Here is a 23,058-nt window from a genome sequence, read left to right as displayed (position 1 = left end):
GGTCCGTATGTACAATGGAATATCACTCAGCCATGAAATCAATGTTATAATGCTAGAAGCAGCATGATGAATGGATTTAGGTACGACGATTCTAAGTGAAATAAGTCACACAGAAAAAGACACTTATCACAATCTAACACTTATAGAGGGAATGTTAAAATCCCTACACTTGAACTGAATTACAAAACAGAACAGAGTCACACATTTAGAAAACACACTATGGCTGCTGAACGGGAAAGGTGAGGTGGGGTGATGCATAAAACAAGGGTTTCAAATTAGCTCAGATACCGTTCCATAAACCCAACATGTAATAGACAAGGCCTACTCCTTGCTCAGTGAACTGGACTCAACACCCCCTATTCACCGCACAAGAATATATCTGACTCTTAAGAATTTTAAAACCTATGGATTGATATCTCTCTTAAAGTGAGTCAAGTGGGTATAAAGTGGCATAAACACAGCAGTGAAAAGCAGCTAAACCCCATTATAAAAATAAATTACTTTAAAAAACCCATGAAACAAAGACAGTGAAAGAGAAATTCTTACAAAATTCGTTCAGGGGCTGTGATGCAACCTGAATTGACCATATGTAGACACACAGCTGGATGAGACATAAGGGTGGACACTCTTGGGGCTGAGAGGTTTGGTGAGGTTGGGTGAGCAAACGCAGACCCTTTAAAGCAGTACTGCGTGGTACCCATCCCATGGGTCCCAAATCTCCAGTTTCAAGGGCCTCTTCCTACATCGAAAACATGCATGAGAAACCCAGAAGTTGGTACACCGTGGGACCGGGAAAGGTTTCTAAAACGCACCTCATTTCTCATCTCCTTGTGCTCGGGGTGGCCATTACAGCCGCTTTACTAGCAATCTCCCTCCTTGGAGAATCAGCAGCACCTTTAACCTCCTGTTCCGTACAGGTTGCAATTTGTCCTGAGGATGAACAGAAGGAGGGGGAACCAATGAGAGACTAGCTCTAGGTGTTGGGACAGGCACAGGTCACTCTATTTTCCCATCAGGAGGAAGAATTAACCACAGGCTCAGCCTGCCCCCCGGGAACCAGAATAGGGTCTGAAGCAATCCTGCGCTTTTGCGACCAGCTCCCAAAAAAGCGAGTGGAAAAACGGAGCTCAGGGGCACTGCAATTCACAAACCTGCAGAGTTATAAATGATAACTCTCATCCCCAAATATATTGAGGGAAGGCAACGAAGAGGATTTGAAAGCAAGGCAGAATTGCAGGAAACAGATTTCAGGAGGTACATTCGAATCGCCTTTAAAGCACATGAAAAGCCGCAAAACGTCGACAATGTTGCCCTTGGCCAAAAAGGGCGTATGCGTTTTTTCCTGAATATATTCAGGAAAAAACGCATACGCCCTTTCTGGCCAACCAAGCCACCTGGAAAGGCAAATCAGCGCTACAAAGAAGTCTCGTTTCCCATCGGTCAAAATGGTCATGCTGAAAAAAGTGTCAAAACCAGAAATGCAGGACAGGCCATGGAGAAATGGGAGCCTTGCTACGCTGATGGGCGGGATGTAAATTGCCAACAGCCACTCTGGAGAAGTGTACGGTGTGTCCTGAAATATCTAAAAAACACAGCTTAGAGAGAATAGGGCACTTCCATTCATGGGCGTATAAATTGGGAAAACTAAAAAGCAGCAAGACAGAGGCACCCCGAAGATTAGGGCTGCTCTGTTGACAGCAACCTCCACTTTATTACACCTTAAATATCCCAGGAAAGAGAAAAATGCATAAAGAAGTGGTGGTCCGTATGTACAATGGAATATCACTCAGCCATGAAATCAATGTTGTAATGCTAGTAGCAGCATGATGAATGGATTTAGGTACGACGATTCTAAGTGAAATAAGTCACACAGAAAAGGACACTTATCATAATCTAACATTTATAGAGGGAATGTTAAAATCCCTACACTTCAACTGAATTACAAAACAGAACAGAGTCACATATTTAGAATACACACTATGGCTGCTGAACGGGAAACGGGAGGCGGGGTGATGCATAAAACAAGGGTTTCAAATTAGCTCAGATACCGTTCCATAAACCCCACATGTAATACACAAGGCCTACTCCTTGCTCAGTGAACTGGACTCAACACCCCCTATTCACCGCACAAGAATATATCTGACTAGTTAGAATCTTAAAACCTATGTATTGATATCTCTCTGTAAGTGATTCAAGTGGGTGTAAAGCGGCATTAACACAGCAGTGAAAAGCAGCTAAACCCCATTATAAAAATAAATTACTTTTAAAAACCCATGAAACAAAGACAGTGAAAGAGAAATTCTTACAAAATTCGTTCAGGGGCTGTGATGCAACCTGAATTGACCATATGTAGACACACAGCTGGATGAGACATAAGGGTGGACACTCTTGGGGCTGAGAGCTTTGGTGAGGTTGGGTGAGCAAACACAGACCCTTTAAAGTAATACTGAGTGGTACCCATCCCATGGGTCCCAAATCTCCAGGTTCAAGGGCATCTTCCTACATCGAAAACATGCATGAGAAACCCAGAAGTTGGTACACCGGGTGACCGGGAAAGGTTTCTAAAACGCACCTCATTTCTCATCTCCTTGTGCTCGGGGTGGCCATTACAGCCGCTTTACTAGCAATCTCCCTCCTTGGAGAATCAGCAGCACCTTTAACCTCCTGTTCCATACAGGTTGCAATTTGTCCTGAGGATGAACAGAAGGAGGGGGAACCAATGAGAGACTAGCTCTAGGTGTTGGGACAGGCACAGGTCACTCTATTTTCCCATCAGGAGGAAGAATTAACCACAGGCTCAGCCTGCCCCCCCCGGAACCAGAATAGGGCCTGAAGCAATCCTGCGCTTTTGCGGCCAGCTCCCAAAAAAGCGAGTGGAAAAACGGAGCTCAGGGGCACTGCAATTCACAAACCTGCAGAGTTATAAATGATAACTCTCATCCCCAAATGTATTGAGGGAAGGCAACGAAGAGGATTTGAAAGCAAGGCAGAATTGCAGGAAACAGATTTGAGGAGGTACATTCGAATCCCCTTTAAAGCACATGAAAAGCCGCAAAACGTCGACAATGTTGCCCTTGGCCAAAAAGGGCGTATGCGTTTTTTCCTGAATAAATTCAGGAAAAAACGCATACGCCCTTTTTGGCCAACCAAGCAACCTGGAAAGGCAAATCAGCGCTACAAAGAAGTCTCGTTTCCCATCGGTCAAAATGGTCATGCTGAAAAAAGTGTCAAAACCAGAAATGCAGGACAGGCCATGGAGAAATGGGAGCCTTGCTACGCTGATGGGCGGGATGTAAATTGCCAACAGCCACTCTGGAGAAGTGTACGGTGTGTCCTGAAATATCTAAAAAACACAGCTTAGAGAGAATAGGGCCCTTCCATTCATGGGCGTATAAATTGGGAAAACTAAAAAGCAGCAAGACAGAGGCACCCCGAAGATTAGGGCTGCTCTGTTGACAACAACCTCCACTTTATTACACCTTAAATATCCCAGGAAAGAGAAAAATGGATAAAGAAGTTGTGGTCCGTATGTACAATGGAATATCACTCAGCCATGAAATCAATCTTATAATGCTAGAAGCAGCATGATGAATGGATTTAGGTACGACGATTCTAAGTGAAATAAGTCACACAGAAAAAGACACTTATCACAATCTAACACTTATAGAGGGAATGTTAAAATCCCTACACTTGAACTGAATTACAAAACAGAACAGAGTCACACATTTAGAAAACACACTATGGCTGCTGAACGGGAAAGGTGAGGTGGGGTGATGCATAAAACAAGGGTTTCAAATTAGCTCACATACCGTTCCATAAACCCAACATGTAATAGACAAGGCCTACTCCTTGCTCAGTGAACTGGACTCAACACCCCCTATTCACCGCACAAGAATATATCTGACTCTTAAGAATTTTAAAACCTATGGATTGATATATCTCTTAAAGTGAGTCAAGTGGGTATAAAGTGGCATAAACACAGCAGTGAAAAGCAGCTAAACCCCATTATAAAAATAAATTACTTTAAAAAACCCATGAAACAAAGACAGTGAAAGAGAAATTCTTACAAAATTCGTTCAGGGGCTGTGATGCAACCTGAATTGACCATATGTAGACACACAGCTGGATGAGACATAAGGGTGGACACTCTTGGGGCTGAGAGGTTTGGTGAGGTTGGGTGAGCAAACGCAGACCTTTTAAAGTAGTACTGCGTGGTACCCATCCCATGGGTCCCAAATCTCCAGGTTCAAGGGCATCTTCCTACATCGAAAACATGCATGAGAAACCCAGAAGTTGGTACACCGTGTGACCGGGAAAGGTTTCTAAAACGCACCTCATTTCTCATCTCCTTGTGCTCGGGGTGGCCATTACAGCCGCTTTACTAGCAATCTCCCTCCTTGGAGAATCAGCAGCACCTTTAAACTCCTGTTCCATACAGGTTGCAATTTGTCCTGAGGATGAACAGAAGGAGGGGGAACCAATGAGAGACTAGCTCTAGGTGTTGGGACAGGCACAGGTCACTCTATTTTCCCATCAGGAGGAAGAATTAACCACAGGCTCAGCCTGCCCCCCCGGAACCAGAATAGGGCCTGAAGCAATCCTGCGCTTTTGCGGCCAGCTCCCAAAAAAGCGAGTGCAAAAACGGAGCTCAGGGGCACTGCAATTCACAAACCTGCAGAGTTATAAATGATAACTCTCATCCCCAAATATATTGAGGGAAGGCAACGAAGAGGATTTGAAAGCAAGGCAGAATTGCAGGAAACAGATTTCAGGAGGTACATTCGAATCGCCTTTAAAGCACATGAAAAGCGGCAAAACGTCGACAATGTTGCCCTTGGCCAAAAAGGGCGTATGCGTTTTTTCCTGAATATATTCAGGAAAAAACGCATACGCCCTTTTTGGCCAACCAAGCCACCTGGAAAGGCAAATCAGCGCTACAAAGAAGTCTCGTTTCCCATCGGTCAAAATGGTCATGCTGAAAAGAGTGTCAAAACCAGAAATGCAGGACAGGCCATGGAGAAATGGGAGCCTTGCTACGCTGATGGGCTGGATGTAAATTGCCAACAGCCACTCTGGAGAAGTGTACGGTGTGTCCTGAAATATCTAAAAAACACAGCTTAGAGAGAATAGGGCCCTTCCATTCATGGGCGAATAAATTGGGAAAACTAAAAAGCAGCAAGACAGAGGCACCCCGAAGATTAGGGCTGCTCTGTTGACAGCAACCTCCACTTTATTACACCTTAAATATCCCAGGAAAGAGAAAAATGCATAAAGAAGTGGTGGTCCGTATGTACAATGGAATATCATTCAGCCATGAAATCAATGTTATAATGCTAGTAGCAGCATGATGAATGGATTTAGGTACGACGATTCTAAGTGAAATAAGTCACACAGAAAAGGACACTTATCATAATCTAACATTTATAGAGGGAATGTTAAAATCCCTACACTTCAACTGAATTACAAAACAGAACAGAGTCACACATTTAGAATACACACTATGGCTGCTGAACGGGAAACGGGAGGCGGGGTGATGCATAAAACAAGGGTTTCAAATTAGCTCAGATACCGTTCCATAAACCCCACATGTAGTACACAAGGCCTACTCCTTGCTCAGTGAACTGGACTCAACACCCCCTATTCACCGCACAAGAATATATCTGACTAGTTAGAATCTTAAAACCTATGGATTGATATCTCTCTGTAAGTGATTCAAGTGGGTGTAAAGCGGCATAAACACAGCAGTGAAAAGCAGCTAAACCCCATTATAAAAATAAATTACTTTAAAAAACCCATGAAACAAAGACAGTGAAAGAGAAATTCTTACAAAATTCGTTCAGGGGCTGTGATGCAACCTGAATTGACCATATGTAGACACACAGCTGGATGAGACATAAGGGTGGACACTCTTGGGGCTGAGAGCTTTGGTGAGGTTGGGTGAGCAAACACAGACCCTTTAAAGTAATACTGAGTGGTACCCATCCCATGGGTCCCAAATCTCCAGGTTCAAGGGCATCTTCCTACATCGCAAACATGCATGAGAAACCCAGAAGTTGGTACACCGTGTGACCGGGAAAGGTTTCTAAAACGCACCTCATTTCTCATCTCCTTGTGCTCGGGGTGGCCATTACAGCCGCTTTACTAGCAATCTCCCTCCTTGGAGAAACAGCAGCACCTTTAACCTCCTGTTCCGTACAGGTTGCAATTTGTCCTGAGGAGGAACAGAAGGAGGGGGAACCAATGAGAGACTAGCTCTAGGTGTTGGGACAGGCACAGGTCACTCTATTTTCCCATCAGGAGGAAGAATTAACCACAGGCTGAACCTGCCCCCCCCCCCGAACCAGAATAGAGCCTGAATCAGTCCTGCGCTTTTGCGGCCAGCTCCCAAAAAAGCGAGTGGAAAAACGGAGCTCAGGGGCACTGCAATTCACAAACCTGCAGAGTTATAAATGATAACTCTCATCCCCAAATATATTGAGGGAAGGCAACGAAGAGGATTTGAAAGCAAGGCAGAATTGCAGGAAACAGATTTGAGGAGGTACATTCGAATCCCCTTTAAAGCACATGAAAAGCCGCAAAACGTCGACAATGTTGCCCTTGGCCAAAAAGGGCGTATGCGTTTTTTCCTGAATAAATTCAGGAAAAAACGCATACGCCCTTTTTGGCCAACCAAGCCACCTGGAAAGGCAAATCAGCGCTACAAAGAAGTCTCGTTTCCCATCGGTCAAAATGGTCATGCTGAAAAAAGTGTCAAAACCAGAAATGCAGGACAGGCCATGGAGAAATGGGAGCCTTGCTACGCTGATGGGCGGGATGTAAATTGCCAACAGCCACTCTGGAGAAGTGTACGGTGTGTCCTGAAATATCTAAAAAACACAGCTTAGAGAGAATAGGGCCCTTCCATTCATGGGCGTATAAATTGGGAAAACTAAAAAGCAGCAAGACAGAGGCACCCCGAAGATTAGGGCTGCTCTGTTGACAGCAACCTCCACTTTATTACACCTTAAATATCCCAGGAAAGACAAAAATGGATAAAGAAGTTGTGGTCCGTATGTACAATGGAATATCACTCAGCCATGAAATCAATCTTATAATGCTAGAAGCAGCATGATGAATGGATTTAGGTACGACGATTCTAAGTGAAATAAGTCACACAGAAAAAGACACTTATCACGATCTAACACTTATAGAGGGAATGTTAAAATCCCTACACTTGAACTGAATTACAAAACAGAACAGAGTCACACATTTAGAAAACACACTATGGCTGCTGAACGGGAAAGGTGAGGTGGGGTGATGCATAAAACAAGGGTTTCAAATTAGGTCAGATACCGTTCCATAAACCCAACATGTAATAGACAAGGCCTACTCCTTGCTCAGTGAACTGGACTCAACACCCCCTATTCACCGCACAAGAATATATCTGACTCTTAAGAATTTTAAAACCTATGGATTGATATCTCTCTTAAAGTGAGTCAAGTGGGTATAAAGTGGCATAAACACAGCAGTGAAAAGCAGCTAAACCCCATTATAAAAATAAATTACTTTAAAAAACCCATGAAACAAAGACAGTGAAAGAGAAATTCTTACAAAATTCGTTCAGGGGCTGTGATGCAACCTGAATTGACCATATGTAGACACACAGCTGGATGAGACATAAGGGTGGACACTCTTGGGGCTGAGAGGTTTGGTGAGGTTGCGTGAGCAAACGCAGACCCTTTAAAGTAGTACTGCGTGGTACCCATCCCATGGGTCCCAAATCTCCAGGTTCAAGGGCATCTTCCTACATCGAAAACATGCATGAGAAACCCAGAAGTTGGTACACCGTGTGACCGGGAAAGGTTTCTAAAACGCACCTCATTTCTCATCTCCTTGTGCTCGGGGTGGCCATTACAGCCGCTTTACTAGCAATCTCCCTCCTTGGAGAATCAGCAGCACCTTTAAACTCCTGTTCCATACAGGTTGCAATTTGTCCTGAGGATGAACAGAAGGAGGGGGAACCAATGAGAGACTAGCTCTAGGTGTTGGGACAGGCACAGGTCACTCTATTTTCCCATCAGGAGGAAGAATTAACCACAGGCTCAGCCTGCCCCCCCGGAACCAGAATAGGGCCTGAAGCAATCCTGCGCTTTTGCGGCCAGCTCCCAAAAAAGCGAGTGGAAAAACGGAGCTCAGGGGCACTGCAATTCACAAACCTGCAGAGTTATAAATGATAACTCTCATCCCCAAATATATTGAGGGAAGGCAACGAAGAGGATTTGAAAGCAAGGCAGAATTGCAGGAAACAGATTTCAGGAGGTACATTCGAATCGCCTTTAAAGCACATGAAAAGCGGCAAAACGTCGACAATGTTGCCCTTGGCCAAAAAGGGCGTATGCGTTTTTTCCTGAATATATTCAGGAAAAAACGCATACGCCCTTTTTGGCCAACCAAGCCACCTGGAAAGGCAAATCAGCGCTACAAAGAAGTCTCGTTTCCCATCGGTCAAAATGGTCATGCTGAAAAAAGTGTCAAAACCAGAAATGCAGGACAGGCCATGGAGAAATGGGAGCCTTGCTACGCTGATGGGCGGGATGTAAATTGCCAACAGCCACTCTGGAGAAGTGTACGGTGTGTCCTGAAATATCTAAAAAACACAGCTTAGAGAGAATAGGGCCCTTCCATTCATGGGCGTATAAATTGGGAAAACTAAAAAGCAGCAAGACAGAGGCACCCCGAAGATTAGGGCTGCTCTGTTGACAGCAACCTCCACTTTATTACACCTTAAATATCCCAGGAAAGAGAAAAATGCATAAAGAAGTGGTGGTCCGTATGTACAATGGAATATCACTCAGCCATGAAATCAATGTTGTAATGCTAGTAGCAGCATGATGAATGGATTTAGGTACGACGATTCTAAGTGAAATAAGTCACACAGAAAAAGACACTTATCACAATCTAACACTTATAGAGGGAATGTTAAAATCCCTACACTTGAACTGAATTACAAAACAGAACAGAGTCACACATTTAGAAAACACACTATGGCTGCTGAACGGGAAAGGGGAGGTGGGGTGATGCATAAAACAAGGGTTTCAAATTAGCTCAGATACCGTTCCATAAACCCAATATGTAATAGACAAGAACTACTCCTTGCTCAGTGAACTGGACTCAACACCCCCTATTCACCGCACAAGAATATATCTGACTCTTAAGAATTTTAAAACCTATGCATTGATATCTCTCTTAAAGTGAGTCAAGTGGGTATAAAGTGGCATAAACACAGCAGTGAAAAGCAGCTAAACCCCATTATAAAAATAAATTACTTTAAAAAACCCATGAAACAAAGACAGTGAAAGAGAAATTCTTACAAAATTCGTTCAGGGGCTGTGATGCAACCTGAATTGACCATATGTAGACACACAGCTGGATGAGACATAAGGGTGGACACTCTTGGGGCTGAGAGGTTTGGTGAGGTTGGGTGAGCAAACGCAGACCCTTTAAAGCAGTACTGCGTGGTACCCATCCCATGGGTCCCAAATCTCCAGTTTCAAGGGCCTCTTCCTACATCGAAAACATGCATGAGAAACCCAGAAGTTGGTACACCGTGGGACCGGGAAAGGTTTCTAAAACGCACCTCATTTCTCATCTCCTTGTGCTCGGGGTGGCCATTACAGCCGCTTTACTAGCAATCTCCCTCCTTGGAGAATCAGCAGCACCTTTAACCTCCTGTTCCGTACAGGTTGCAATTTGTCCTGAGGATGAACAGAAGGAGGGGGAACCAATGAGAGACTAGCTCTAGGTGTTGGGACAGGCACAGGTCACTCTATTTTCCCATCAGGAGGAAGAATTAACCACAGGCTCAGCCTGCCCCCCGGGAACCAGAATAGGGTCTGAAGCAATCCTGCGCTTTTGCGACCAGCTCCCAAAAAAGCGAGTGCAAAAACGGAGCTCAGGGGCACTGCAATTCACAAACCTGCAGAGTTATAAATGATAACTCTCATCCCCAAATATATTGAGGGAAGGCAACGAAGAGGATTTGAAAGCAAGGCAGAATTGCAGGAAACAGATTTCAGGAGGTACATTCGAATCGCCTTTAAAGCACATGAAAAGCGGCAAAACGTCGACAATGTTGCCCTTGGCCAAAAAGGGCGTATGCGTTTTTTCCTGAATATATTCAGGAAAAAACGCATACGCCCTTTCTGGCCAACCAAGCCACCTGGAAAGGCAAATCAGCGCTACAAAGAAGTCTCGTTTCCCATCGGTCAAAATGGTCATGCTGAAAAAAGTGTCAAAACCAGAAATGCAGGACAGGCCATGGAGAAATGGGAGCCTTGCTACGCTGATGGGCGGGATGTAAATTGCCAACAGCCACTCTGGAGAAGTGTACGGTGTGTCCTGAAATATCTAAAAAACACAGCTTAGAGAGAATAGGGCACTTCCATTCATGGGCGTAAAAATTGGGAAAACTAAAAAGCAGCAAGACAGAGGCAGCCCGAAGATTAGGGCTGCTCTGTTGACAACAACCTCCACTTTATTACACCTTAAATATCCCAGGAAAGAGAAAAATGGATAAAGAAGTGGTGGTCCGTATGTACAATGGAATATCACTCAGCCATGAAATCAATGTTGTAATGCTAGTAGCAGCATGATGAATGGATTTAGGTACGACGATTCTAAGTGAAATAAGTCACACAGAAAAACACACTTATCATAATCTAACACTTATAGAGGGAATGTTAAAATCCCTACACTTGAACTGAATTATAAAACAGAACAGAGTCACACATTTAGAAAACACACTATGGCTGCTGAACGGGAAAGGTGAGGTGGGGTGATGCATAAAACAAGGGTTTCAAATTAGCTCAGATACCGTTCCATAAACCCAATATGTAATAGACAAGACCTACTCCTTGCTCAGTGAACTGGACTCAACACCCCCTATTCACCGCACAAGAATATATCTGACTCTTAAGAATCTTAAAACCTATGGATTGATATCACTCTGAAAGTGAGTCAAGTGGGTATAACGCGACATAAACACAGCAGTGAAAAGCAGCTAAACCCCATTATAAAAATAAATTACTTTAAAAAACCCATGAAACAAAGACAGTGAAAGAGAAATTCTTACAAAATTCGTTCAGGGGCTGTGATGCAACCTGAATTGACCATATGTAGACACACAGCTGGATGAGACATAAGGGTGGACACTCTTGGGGCTGAGTCGTTTGGTAAGGTTCGCTGAGCAAACACAGACCCTTTAAAGAAATACTGCGTGGTACCCATCCCATGGGTCCCAAATCTCCAGGTTCAAGGACCTCTTCCTACATCGAAAACATGCATGAGAAACCCAGAAGTTGGTACACCGTGTGACCGGGAAAGGTTTCTAAAACGCACCTCATTTCTCATCTCCTTGTGCTCGGGGTGGCCATTACAGCCGCTTTACTAGCAATCTCCCTCCTTGGAGAATCAGCAGCACCTTTAACCTCCTGTTCCGTACAGGTTGCAATTTGTCCTGAGGATGAACAGAAGGAGGGGGAACCAATGAGAGACTAGCTCTAGGTGTTGGGACAGGCACAGGTCACTCTATTTTCCCATCAGGAGGAAGAATTAACCACAGGCTCAGCCTGCCCCCCCGGAACCAGAATAGGGCCTGAAGCAGTCCTGCGCTTTTGCGGCCAGCTCCCAAAAAACCGAGTGGAAAAACGGAGCTCAGGGGCACTGCAATTCACAAACCTGCAGAGTTATAAATGATAACTCTCATCCCCAAATATATTGAGGGAAGGCAACGAAGAGGATTTGAAAGCAAGGCAGAATTGCAGGAAACAGATTTGAGGAGGTACATTCGAATCCCCTTTAAAGCACATGAAAAGCCGCAAAACGTCGACAATGTTGCCCTTGGCCAAAAAGGGCGTATGCGTTTTTTCCTGAATAAATTCAGGAAAAAACGCATATGCCCTTTTTGGCCAACCAAGCCACCTGGAAAGGCAAATCAGCGCTACAAAGAAGTCTCGTTTCCCATCGGTCAAAATGGTCATGCTGAAAAAAGTGTCAAAACCAGAAATGCAGGACAGGCCATGGAGAAATGGGAGCCTTGCTACGCTGATGGGCGGGATGTAAATTGCCAACAGCCACTCTGGAGAAGTGTCCGGTGTGTCCTGAAATATCTAAAAAACACAGCTTAGAGAGAATAGGGCCCTTCCATTCATGGGCGTATAAATTGGGAAAACTAAAAAGCAGCAAGACAGAGGCACCCCGAAGATTAGGGCTGCTCTGTTGACAACAACCTCCACTTTATTACACCTTAAATATCCCAGGAAAGAGAAAAATGGATAAAGAAGTTGTGGTCCGTATGTACAATGGAATATCACTCAGCCATGAAATCAATCTTATAATGCTAGAAGCAGCATGATGAATGGATTTAGGTACGACGATTCTAAGTGAAATAAGTCACACAGAAAAAGACACTTATCACAATCTAACACTTATAGAGGGAATGTTAAAATCCCTACACTTGAACTGAATTACAAAACAGAACAGAGTCACACATTTAGAAAACACACTATGGCTGCTGAACGGGAAAGGTGAGGTGGGGTGATGCATAAAACAAGGGTTTCAAATTAGCTCAGATACCGTTCCATAAACCCAACAAGTAATAGACAAGGCCTACTCCTTGCTCAGTGAACTGGACTCAACACCCCCTATTCACCGCACAAGAATATATCTGACTCTTAAGAATTTTAAAACCTATGGATTGATATCTCTCTTAAAGTGAGTCAAGTGGGTATAAAGTGGCATAAACACAGCAGTGAAAAGCAGCTAAACCCCATTATAAAAATAAATTACTTTAAAAAACCCATGAAACAAAGACAGTGAAAGAGAAATTCTTACAAAATTCGTTCAGGGGCTGTGATGCAACCTGAATTGACCATATGTAGACACACAGCTGGATGAGACATAAGGGTGGACACTCTTGGGGCTGAGAGGTTTGGTGAGGTTGGGTGAGCAAACGCAGACCCTTTAAAGTAGTACTGCGTGGTACCCATCCCATGGGTCCCAAATCTCCAGGTTCAAGGGCATCTTCCTACATCGAAAACATGCATGAGAAACCCAGAAGTTGGTACACCGTGTGACCGGGAAAGGTTTCTAAAACGCACCTCATTTCTCATCTCCTTGTGCTCGGGGTGGCCATTACAGCCGCTTTACTAGCAATCTCCCTCCTTGGAGAATCAGCAGCACCTTTAAACTCCTGTTCCATACAGGTTGCAATTTGTCCTGAGGATGAACAGAAGGAGGGGGAACCAATGAGAGACTAGCTCTAGGTGTTGGGACAGGCACAGGTCACTCTATTTTCCCATCAGGAGGAAGAATTAACCACAGGCTCAGCCTGCCCCCCCGGAACCAGAATAGGGCCTGAAGCAATCCTGCGCTTTTGCGGCCAGCTCCCAAAAAAGCGAGTGGAAAAACGGAGCTCAGGGGCACTGCAATTCACAAACCTGCAGAGTTATAAATGATAACTCTCATCCCCAAATATATTGAGGGAAGGCAACGAAGAGGATTTGAAAGCAAGGCAGAATTGCAGGAAACAGATTTCAGGAGGTACATTCGAATCGCCTTTAAAGCACATGAAAAGCGGCAAAACGTCGACAATGTTGCCCTTGGCCAAAAAGGGCGTATGCGTTTTTTCCTGAATATATTCAGGAAAAAACGCATACGCCCTTTTTGGCGAACCAAGCCACCTGGAAAGGCAAATCAGCGCTACAAAGAAGTCTCGTTTCCCATCGGTCAAAATGGTCATGCTGAAAAAAGTGTCAAAACCAGAAATGCAGGACAGGCCATGGAGAAATGGGAGCCTTGCTACGCTGATGGGCGGGATGTAAATTGCCAACAGCCACTCTGGAGAAGTGTACGGTGTGTCCTGAAATATCTAAAAAACACAGCTTAGAGAGAATAGGGCCCTTCCATTCATGGGCGTATAAATTGGGAAAACTAAAAAGCAGCAAGACAGAGGCACCCCGAAGATTAGGGCTGCTCTGTTGACAGCAACCTCCACTTTATTACACCTTAAATATCCCAGGAAAGAGAAAAATGGATAAAGAAGTTGTGGTCCGTATGTACAATGGAATATCACTCAGCCATGAAATCAATCTTATAATGCTAGAAGCAGCATGATGAATGGATTTAGGTACGACGATTCTAAGTGAAATAAGTCACACAGAAAAAGACACTTATCACAATCTAACACTTATAGAGGGAATGTTAAAATCCCTACACTTGAACTGAATTACAAAACAGAACAGAGTCACACATTTAGAAAACACACTATGGCTGCTGAACGGGAAAGGTGAGGTGGGGTGATGCATAAAACAAGGGTTTCAAATTAGCTCAGATACCGTTCCATAAACCCAACAAGTAATAGACAAGGCCTACTCCTTGCTCAGTGAACTGGACTCAACACCCCCTATTCACCGCACAAGAATATATCTGACTCTTAAGAATTTTAAAACCTATGGATTGATATCTCTCTTAAAGTGAGTCAAGTGGGTATAAAGTGGCATAAACACAGCAGTGAAAAGCAGCTAAACCCCATTATAAAAATAAATTACTTTAAAAAACCCATGAAACAAAGACAGTGAAAGAGAAATTCTTACAAAATTCGTTCAGGGGCTGTGATGCAACCTGAATTGACCATATGTAGACACACAGCTGGATGAGACATAAGGGTGGACACTCTTGGGGCTGAGAGGTTTGGTGAGGTTGGGTGAGCAAACGCAGACCCTTTAAAGTAGTACTGCGTGGTACCCATCCCATGGGTCCCAAATCTCCAGGTTCAAGGGCATCTTCCTACATCGAAAACATGCATGAGAAACCCAGAAGTTGGTACACCGTGTGACCGGGAAAGGTTTCTAAAACGCACCTCATTTCTCATCTCCTTGTGCTCGGGGTGGCCATTACAGCCGCTTTACTAGCAATCTCCCTCCTTGGAGAATCAGCAGCACCTTTAAACTCCTGTTCCATACAGGTTGCAATTTGTCCTGAGGATGAACAGAAGGAGGGGGAACCAATGAGAGACTAGCTCTAGGTGTTGGGACAGGCACAGGTCACTCTATTTTCCCATCAGGAGGAAGAATTAACCACAGGCTCAGCCTGCCCCCCCGGAACCAGAATAGGGCCTGAAGCAATCCTGCGCTTTTGCGGCCAGCTCCCAAAAAAGCGAGTGGAAAAACGGAGCTCAGGGGCACTGCAATTCACAAACCTGCAGAGTTATAAATGATAACTCTCATCCCCAAATATATTGAGGGAAGGCAACGAAGAGGATTTGAAAGCAAGGCAGAATTGCAGGAAACAGATTTCAGGAGGTACATTCGAATCGCCTTTAAAGCACATGAAAAGCGGCAAAACGTCGACAATGTTGCCCTTGGCCAAAAAGGGCGTATGCGTTTTTTCCTGAATATATTCAGGAAAAAACGCATACGCCCTTTTTGGCGAACCAAGCCACCTGGAAAGGCAAATCAGCGCTACAAAGAAGTCTCGTTTCCCATCGGTCAAAATGGTCATGCTGAAAAAAGTGTCAAAACCAGAAATGCAGGACAGGCCATGGAGAAATGGGAGCCTTGCTACGCTGATGGGCGGGATGTAAATTGCCAACAGCCACTCTGGAGAAGTGTACGGTGTGTCCTGAAATATCTAAAAAACACAGCTTAGAGAGAATAGGGCCCTTCCATTCATGGGCGTATAAATTGGGAAAACTAAAAAGCAGCAAGACAGAGGCACCCCGAAGATTAGGGCTGCTCTGTTGACAGCAACCTCCACTTTATTACACCTTAAATATCCCAGGAAAGAGAAAAATGCATAAAGAAGTGGTGGTCCGTATGTACAATGGAATATCACTCAGCCATGAAATCAATGTTGTAATGCTAGTAGCAGCATGATGAATGGATTTAGGTACGACGATTCTAAGTGAAATAAGTCACACAGAAAAGGACACTTATCATAATCTAACATTTATAGAGGGAATGTTAAAATCCCTACACTTCAACTGAATTACAAAACAGAACAGAGTCACACATTTAGAATACACACTATGGCTGCTGAACGGGAAACGGGAGGCGGGGTGATGCATAAAACAAGGGTTTCAAATTAGCTCAGATACCGTTCCATAAACCCCACATGTAATACACAAGGCCTACTCCTTGCTCAGTGAACTGGACTCAACACCCCCTATTCACCGCACAAGAATATATCTGACTAGTTAGAATCTTAAAACCTATGTATTGATATCTCTCTGTAAGTGATTCAAGTGGGTGTAAAGCGGCATTAACACAGCAGTGAAAAGCAGCTAAACCCCATTATAAAAATAAATTACTTTAAAAAACCCATGAAACAAAGACAGTGAAAGAGAAATTCTTACAAAATTCGTTCAGGGGCTGTGATGCAACCTGAATTGACCATATGTAGACACACAGCTGGATGAGACATAAGGGTGGACACTCTTGGGGCTGAGAGCTTTGGTGAGGTTGGGTGAGCAAACACAGACCCTTTAAAGTAATACTGAGTGGTACCCATCCCATGGGTCCCAAATCTCCAGGTTCAAGGGCATCTTCCTACATCGAAAACATGCATGAGAAACCCAGAAGTTGGTACACCGTGTGACCGGGAAAGGTTTCTAAAACGCACCTCATTTCTCATCTCCTTGTGCTCGGGGTGGCCATTACAGCCGCTTTACTAGCAATCTCCCTCCTTGGAGAAACAGCAGCACCTTTAACCTCCTGTTCCGTACAGGTTGCAATTTGTCCTGAGGAGGAACAGAACGAGGGGGAACCAATGAGAGACTAGCTCTAGGTGTTGGGACAGGCACAGGTCACTCTATTTTCCCATCAGGAGGAAGAATTAACCACAGGCTGAACCTGCCCCCCCCCGAACCAGAATAAGGCCTGAAGCAATCCTGCGCTTTTGCGGCCAGTTCCCAAAAAAGCGAGTGGAAAAACGGAGCTCCTGGGAACTGCAATTCACAAACCTGCAGAGTTATAAATGATAACTCTCATCCCCAAATATATTGAGGGAAGGCAACGAAGAGGATTTGAAAGCAAGGCAGAATTGCAGGAAACAGATTTCAGGAGGTACATTCGAATCGCCTTTAAAGCACATGAAAAGCGGCAAAACGTCGACAATGTTGCCCTTGGCCAAAAAGGGCGAATGCGTTTTTTCCTGAATATATTCAGGAAAAAACGCATACGCCCTTTTTGGCCAACCAAGCCACCTGGAAAGGCAAATCAGCGCTATAAAGAAGTCTCGTTTCCCATCGGTCAAAATGTTCATGCTGAAAAAAGTGTCAAAACCAGAAATGCAGGACAGGCCATGGAGAAATGGGAGCCTTGCTACGCTGATGGGCGGGATGTAAATTGCCAACAGCCACTCTGGAGAAGTGTACGGTGTGTCCTGAAATATCTAAAAAACACAGCTTAGAGAGAATAGGGCACTTCCATTCATGGGCGTATAAATTGGGAAAACTAAAAAGCAGCAAGACAGAGGCAACCCGAAGATTAGGGCTGCTCTGTTGACAACAACCTCCACTTTATTACACCTTAAATATCCCAGGAAAGACAAAAATGGATAAAGAAGTTGTGATCCGTATGTACAATGGAATATCACTCAGCCATGAAATCAATCTTATAATGCTAGTAGCAGCATGATGAATGGATTTAGGTACGACGATTCTAAGTGAAATAAGTCACACAGAAAAAGACACTTATCACAATCTAACACTTATAGAGGGAATGTTAAAATCCCTACACTTGAACTGAATTACGAAACAGAACAGAGTCACACATTTAGAAAACACACTATGGCTGCTGAACGGGAAAGGGGAGGTGGGGTGATGCATAAAACAAGGGTTTCAAATTAGCTCAGATACCGTTCCATAAACCCCACATGTAATAGACAAGGCCTACTCCTTGCTCAGTGAACTGGACTCAACACCCCCTATTCACCGCACAAGAATATATCTGACTCTTAAGAATTTTAAAACCTATGGATTGATATCTCTCTTAAAGTGAGTCAAGTGGGTATAAAGTGGCATAAACACAGCAGTGAAAAGCAGCTAAACCCCATTATAAAAATAAATTACTTTAAAAAACCCATGAAACAAAGACAGTGAAAGAGAAATTCTTACAAAATTCGTTCAGGGGCTGTGATGCAACCTGAATTGACCATATGTAGACACACAGCTGGATGAGACATAAGGGTGGACACTCTTGGGGCTGAGAGGTTTGGTGAGGTTGGGTGAGCAAACGCAGACCCTTTAAAGTAGTACTGCGTGGTACCCATCCCATGGGTCCCAAATCTCCAGTTTCAAGGGCCTCTTCCTACATCGAAAACATGCATGAGAAACCCAGAAGTTGGTACACCGTGTGACCGGGAAAGGTTTCTAAAACGCACCTCATTTCTCATCTCCTTGTGCTCGGGGTGGCCATTACAGCCGCTTTACTAGCAATCTCCCTCCTTGGAGAATCAGCAGCACCTTTAACCTCCTGTTCCGTACAGGTTGCAATTTGTCCTGAGGATGAACAGAAGGAGGGGGAACCAATGAGAGACTAGCTCTAGGTGTTGGGACAGGCACAGGTCACTCTATTTTCCCATCAGGAGGAAGAATTAACCACAGGCTCAGCCTGCCCCCCGGGAACCAGAAAAGGGTCTGAAGCAATCCTGCGCTTTTGCGACCAGCTCCCAAAAAAGCGAGTGCAAAAACGGAGCTCAGGGGCACTGCAATTCACAAACCTGCAGAGTTATAAATGATAACTCTCATCCCCAAATATATTGAGGGAAGGCAACGAAGAGGATTTGAAAGCAAGGCAGAATTGCAGGAAACAGATTTCAGGAGGTACATTCGAATCGCCTTTAAAGCACATGAAAAGCGGCAAAACGTCGACAATGTTGCCCTTGGCCAAAAAGGGCGTATGCGTTTTTTCCTGAATATATTCAGGAAAAAACGCATACGCCCTTTCTGGCCAACCAAGCCACCTGGAAAGGCAAATCAGCGCTACAAAGAAGTCTCGTTTCCCATCGGTCAAAATGGTCATGCTGAAAAAAGTGTCAAAACCAGAAATGCAGGACAGGCCATGGAGAAATGGGAGCCTTGCTACGCTGATGGGCGGGATGTAAATTGCCAACAGCCACTCTGGAGAAGTGTACGGTGTGTCCTGAAATATCTAAAAAACACAGCTTAGAGAGAATAGGGCACTTCCATTCATGGGCGTATAAATTGGGAAAACTAAAAAGCAGCAAGACAGAGGCAGCCCGAAGATTAGGGCTGCTCTGTTGACAACAACCTCCACTTTATTACACCTTAAATATCCCAGGAAAGAGAAAAATGGATAAAGAAGTTGTGGTCCGTATGTACAATGGAATATCACTCAGCCATGAAATCAATGTTGTAATGCTAGTAGCAGCATGATGAATGGATTTAGGTACGACGATTCTAAGTGAAATAAGTCACACAGAAAAACACACTTATCATAATCTAACACTTATAGAGGGAATGTTAAAATCCCTACACTTGAACTGAATTATAAAACAGAACAGAGTCACACATTTAGAAAACACACTATGGCTGCTGAACGGGAAAGGTGAGGTGGGGTGATGCATAAAACAAGGGTTTCAAATTAGCTCAAATACCGTTCCATAAACCCAATATGTAATAGACAAGGCCTACTCCTTGCTCAGTGAACTGGACTCAAAACCCCCTATTCACCGCACAAGAATATATCTGACTCTTAAGAATCTTAAAACCTATGGATTGATATCACTCTGAAAGTGAGTCAAGTGGGTATAACGCGACATAAACACAGCAGTGAAAAGCAGCTAAACCCCATTATAAAAATAAATTACTTTTAAAAACCCATGAAACAAAGACAGTGAAAGAGAAATTCTTACAAAATTCGTTCAGGGGCTGTGATGCAACCTGAATTGACCATATGTAGACACACAGCTGGATGAGACATAAGGGTGGACACTCTTGGGGCTGAGTCGTTTGGTAAGGTTCGCTGAGCAAACACAGACCCTTTAAAGAAATACTGCGTGGTACCCATCCCATGGGTCCCAAATCTCCAGGTTCAAGGACCTCTTCCTACATCGAAAACATGCATGAGAAACCCAGAAGTTGGTACACCGTGTGACCGGGAAAGGTTTCTAAAACGCACCTCATTTCTCATCTCCTTGTGCTCGGGGTGGCCATTACAGCCGCTTTACTAGCAATCTCCCTCCTTGGAGAATCAGCAGCACCTTTAACCTCCTGTTCCCTACAGGTTGCAATTTGTCCTGAGGATGAACAGAAGGAGGGGGAACCAATGAGAGACTAGCTCTAGGTGTTGGGACAGGCACAGGTCACTCTATTTTCCCATCAGGAGGAAGAATTAACCACAGACTCAGCCTGCCCCCCCGGAACCAGAATAGGGCCTGAAGCAGTCCTGCGCTTTTGCGGCCAGCTCCCAAAAAAGCGAGTGGAAAAACGGAGCTCAGGGGCACTGCAATTCACAAACCTGCAGAGTTATAAATGATAACTCTCATCCCCAAATGTATTGAGGGAAGGCAACGAAGAGGATTTGAAAGCAAGGCAGAATTGCAGGAAACAGATTTGAGGAGGTACATTCGAATCCCCTTTAAAGCACATGAAAAGCCGCAAAACGTCGACAATGTTGCCCTTGGCCAAAAAGGGCGTATGCGTTTTTTCCTGAATAAATTCAGGAAAAAACGCATACGCCCTTTTTGGCCAACCAAGCAACCTGGAAAGGCAAATCAGCGCTACAAAGAAGTCTCGTTTCCCATCGGTCAAAATGGTCATGCTGAAAAAAGTGTCAAAACCAGAAATGCAGGACAGGCCATGGAGAAATGGGAGCCTTGCTACGCTGATGGGCGGGATGTAAATTGCCAACAGCCACTCTGGAGAAGTGTACGGTGTGTCCTGAAATATCTAAAAAACACAGCTTAGAGAGAATAGGGCCCTTCCATTCATGGGCGTATAAATTGGGAAAACTAAAAAGCAGCAAGACAGAGGCACCCCGAAGATTAGGGCTGCTCTGTTGACAACAACCTCCACTTTATTACACCTTAAATATCCCAGGAAAGAGAAAAATGGATAAAGAAGTTGTGGTCCGTATGTACAATGGAATATCACTCAGCCATGAAATCAATCTTATAATGCTAGTAGCAGCATGATGAATGGATTTAGGTACGACGATTCTAAGTGAAATAAGTCACACAGAAAAAGACACTTATCACAATCTAACACTTATAGAGGGAATGTTAAAATCCCTACACTTGAACTGAATTACGAAACAGAACAGAGTCACACATTTAGAAAACACACTATGGCTGCTGAACGGGAAAGTGGAGGTGGGGTGATGCATAAAACAAGGGTTTCAAATTAGCTCAGATACCGTTCCATAAACCCCACATGTAATAGACAAGGCCTACTCCTTGCTCAGTGAACTGGACTCAACACCCCCTATTCACCGCACAAGAATATATCTGACTCTTAAGAATTTTAAAACCTATGGATTGATATCTCTCTTAAAGTGAGTCAAGTGGGTATAAAGTGGCATAAACACAGCAGTGAAAAGCAGCTAAACCCCATTATAAAAATAAATTACTTTAAAAAACCCATGAAACAAAGACAGTGAAAGAGAAATTCTTACAAAATTCGTTCAGGGGCTGTGATGCAACCTGAATTGACCATATGTAGACACACAGCTGGATGAGACATAAGGGTGGACACTCTTGGGGCTGAGAGGTTTGGTGAGGTTGGGTGAGCAAACGCAGACCCTTTAAAGCAGTACTGCGTGGTACCCATCCCATGGGTCCCAAATCTCCAGTTTCAAGGGCCTCTTCCTACATCGAAAACATGCATGAGAAACCCAGAAGTTGGTACACCGTGGGACCGGGAAAGGTTTCTAAAACGCACCTCATTTCTCATCTCCTTGTGCTCGGGGTGGCCATTACAGCCGCTTTACTAGCAATCTCCCTCCTTGGAGAATCAGCAGCACCTTTAACCTCCTGTTCCGTACAGGTTGCAATTTGTCCTGAGGATGAACAGAAGGAGGGGGAACCAATGAGAGACTAGCTCTAGGTGTTGGGACAGGCACAGGTCACTCTATTTTCCCATCAGGAGGAAGAATTAACCACAGGCTCAGCCTGCCCCCCGGGAACCAGAATAGGGTCTGAAGCAATCCTGTGCTTTTGCGACCAGCTCCCAAAAAAGCGAGTGCAAAAACAGAGCTCAGGGGCACTGCAATTCACAAACCTGCAGAGTTATAAATGATAACTCTCATCCCCAAATATATTGAGGGAAGGCAACGAAGAGGATTTGAAAGCAAGGCAGAATTGCAGGAAACAGATTTCAGGAGGTACATTCGAATCGCCTTTAAAGCACATGAAAAGCGGCAAAACGTCGACAATGTTGCCCTTGGCCAAAAAGGGCGTATGCGTTTTTTCCTGAATATATTCAGGAAAAAACGCATACGCCCTTTCTGGCCAACCAAGCCACCTGGAAAGGCAAATCAGCGCTACAAAGAAGTCTCGTTTCCCATCTGTCAAAATGGTCATGCTGAAAAAAGTGTCAAAACCAGAAATGCAGGACAGGCCATGGAGAAATGGGAGCCTTGCTACGCTGATGGGCGGGATGTAAATTGCCAACAGCCACTCTGGAGAAGTGTACGGTGTGTCCTGAAATATCTAAAAAACACAGCTTAGAGAGAATAGGGCACTTCCATTCATGGGCGTATAAATTGGGAAAACTAAAAAGCAGCAAGACAGAGGCAGCCCGAAGATTAGGGCTGCTCTGTTGACAACAACCTCCACTTTATTACACCTTAAATATCCCAGGAAAGAGAAAAATGGATAAAGAAGTGGTGGTCCGTATGTACAATGGAATATCACTCAGCCATGAAATCAATGTTGTAATGCTAGTAGCAGCATGATGAATGGATTTAGGTACGACGATTCTAAGTGAAATAAGTCACACAGAAAAACACACTTATCATAATCTAACACTTATAGAGGGAATGTTAAAATCCCTACACTTGA

The sequence above is a fragment of the Balaenoptera borealis genome, assembly GCF_965194805.1.
Source record: "Balaenoptera borealis genome assembly, chromosome: 4".
Classification (NCBI taxonomy): Eukaryota; Metazoa; Chordata; class Mammalia; order Artiodactyla; family Balaenopteridae; genus Balaenoptera; species Balaenoptera borealis.
Note: the sequence above shows the minus strand (reverse complement) of the source record.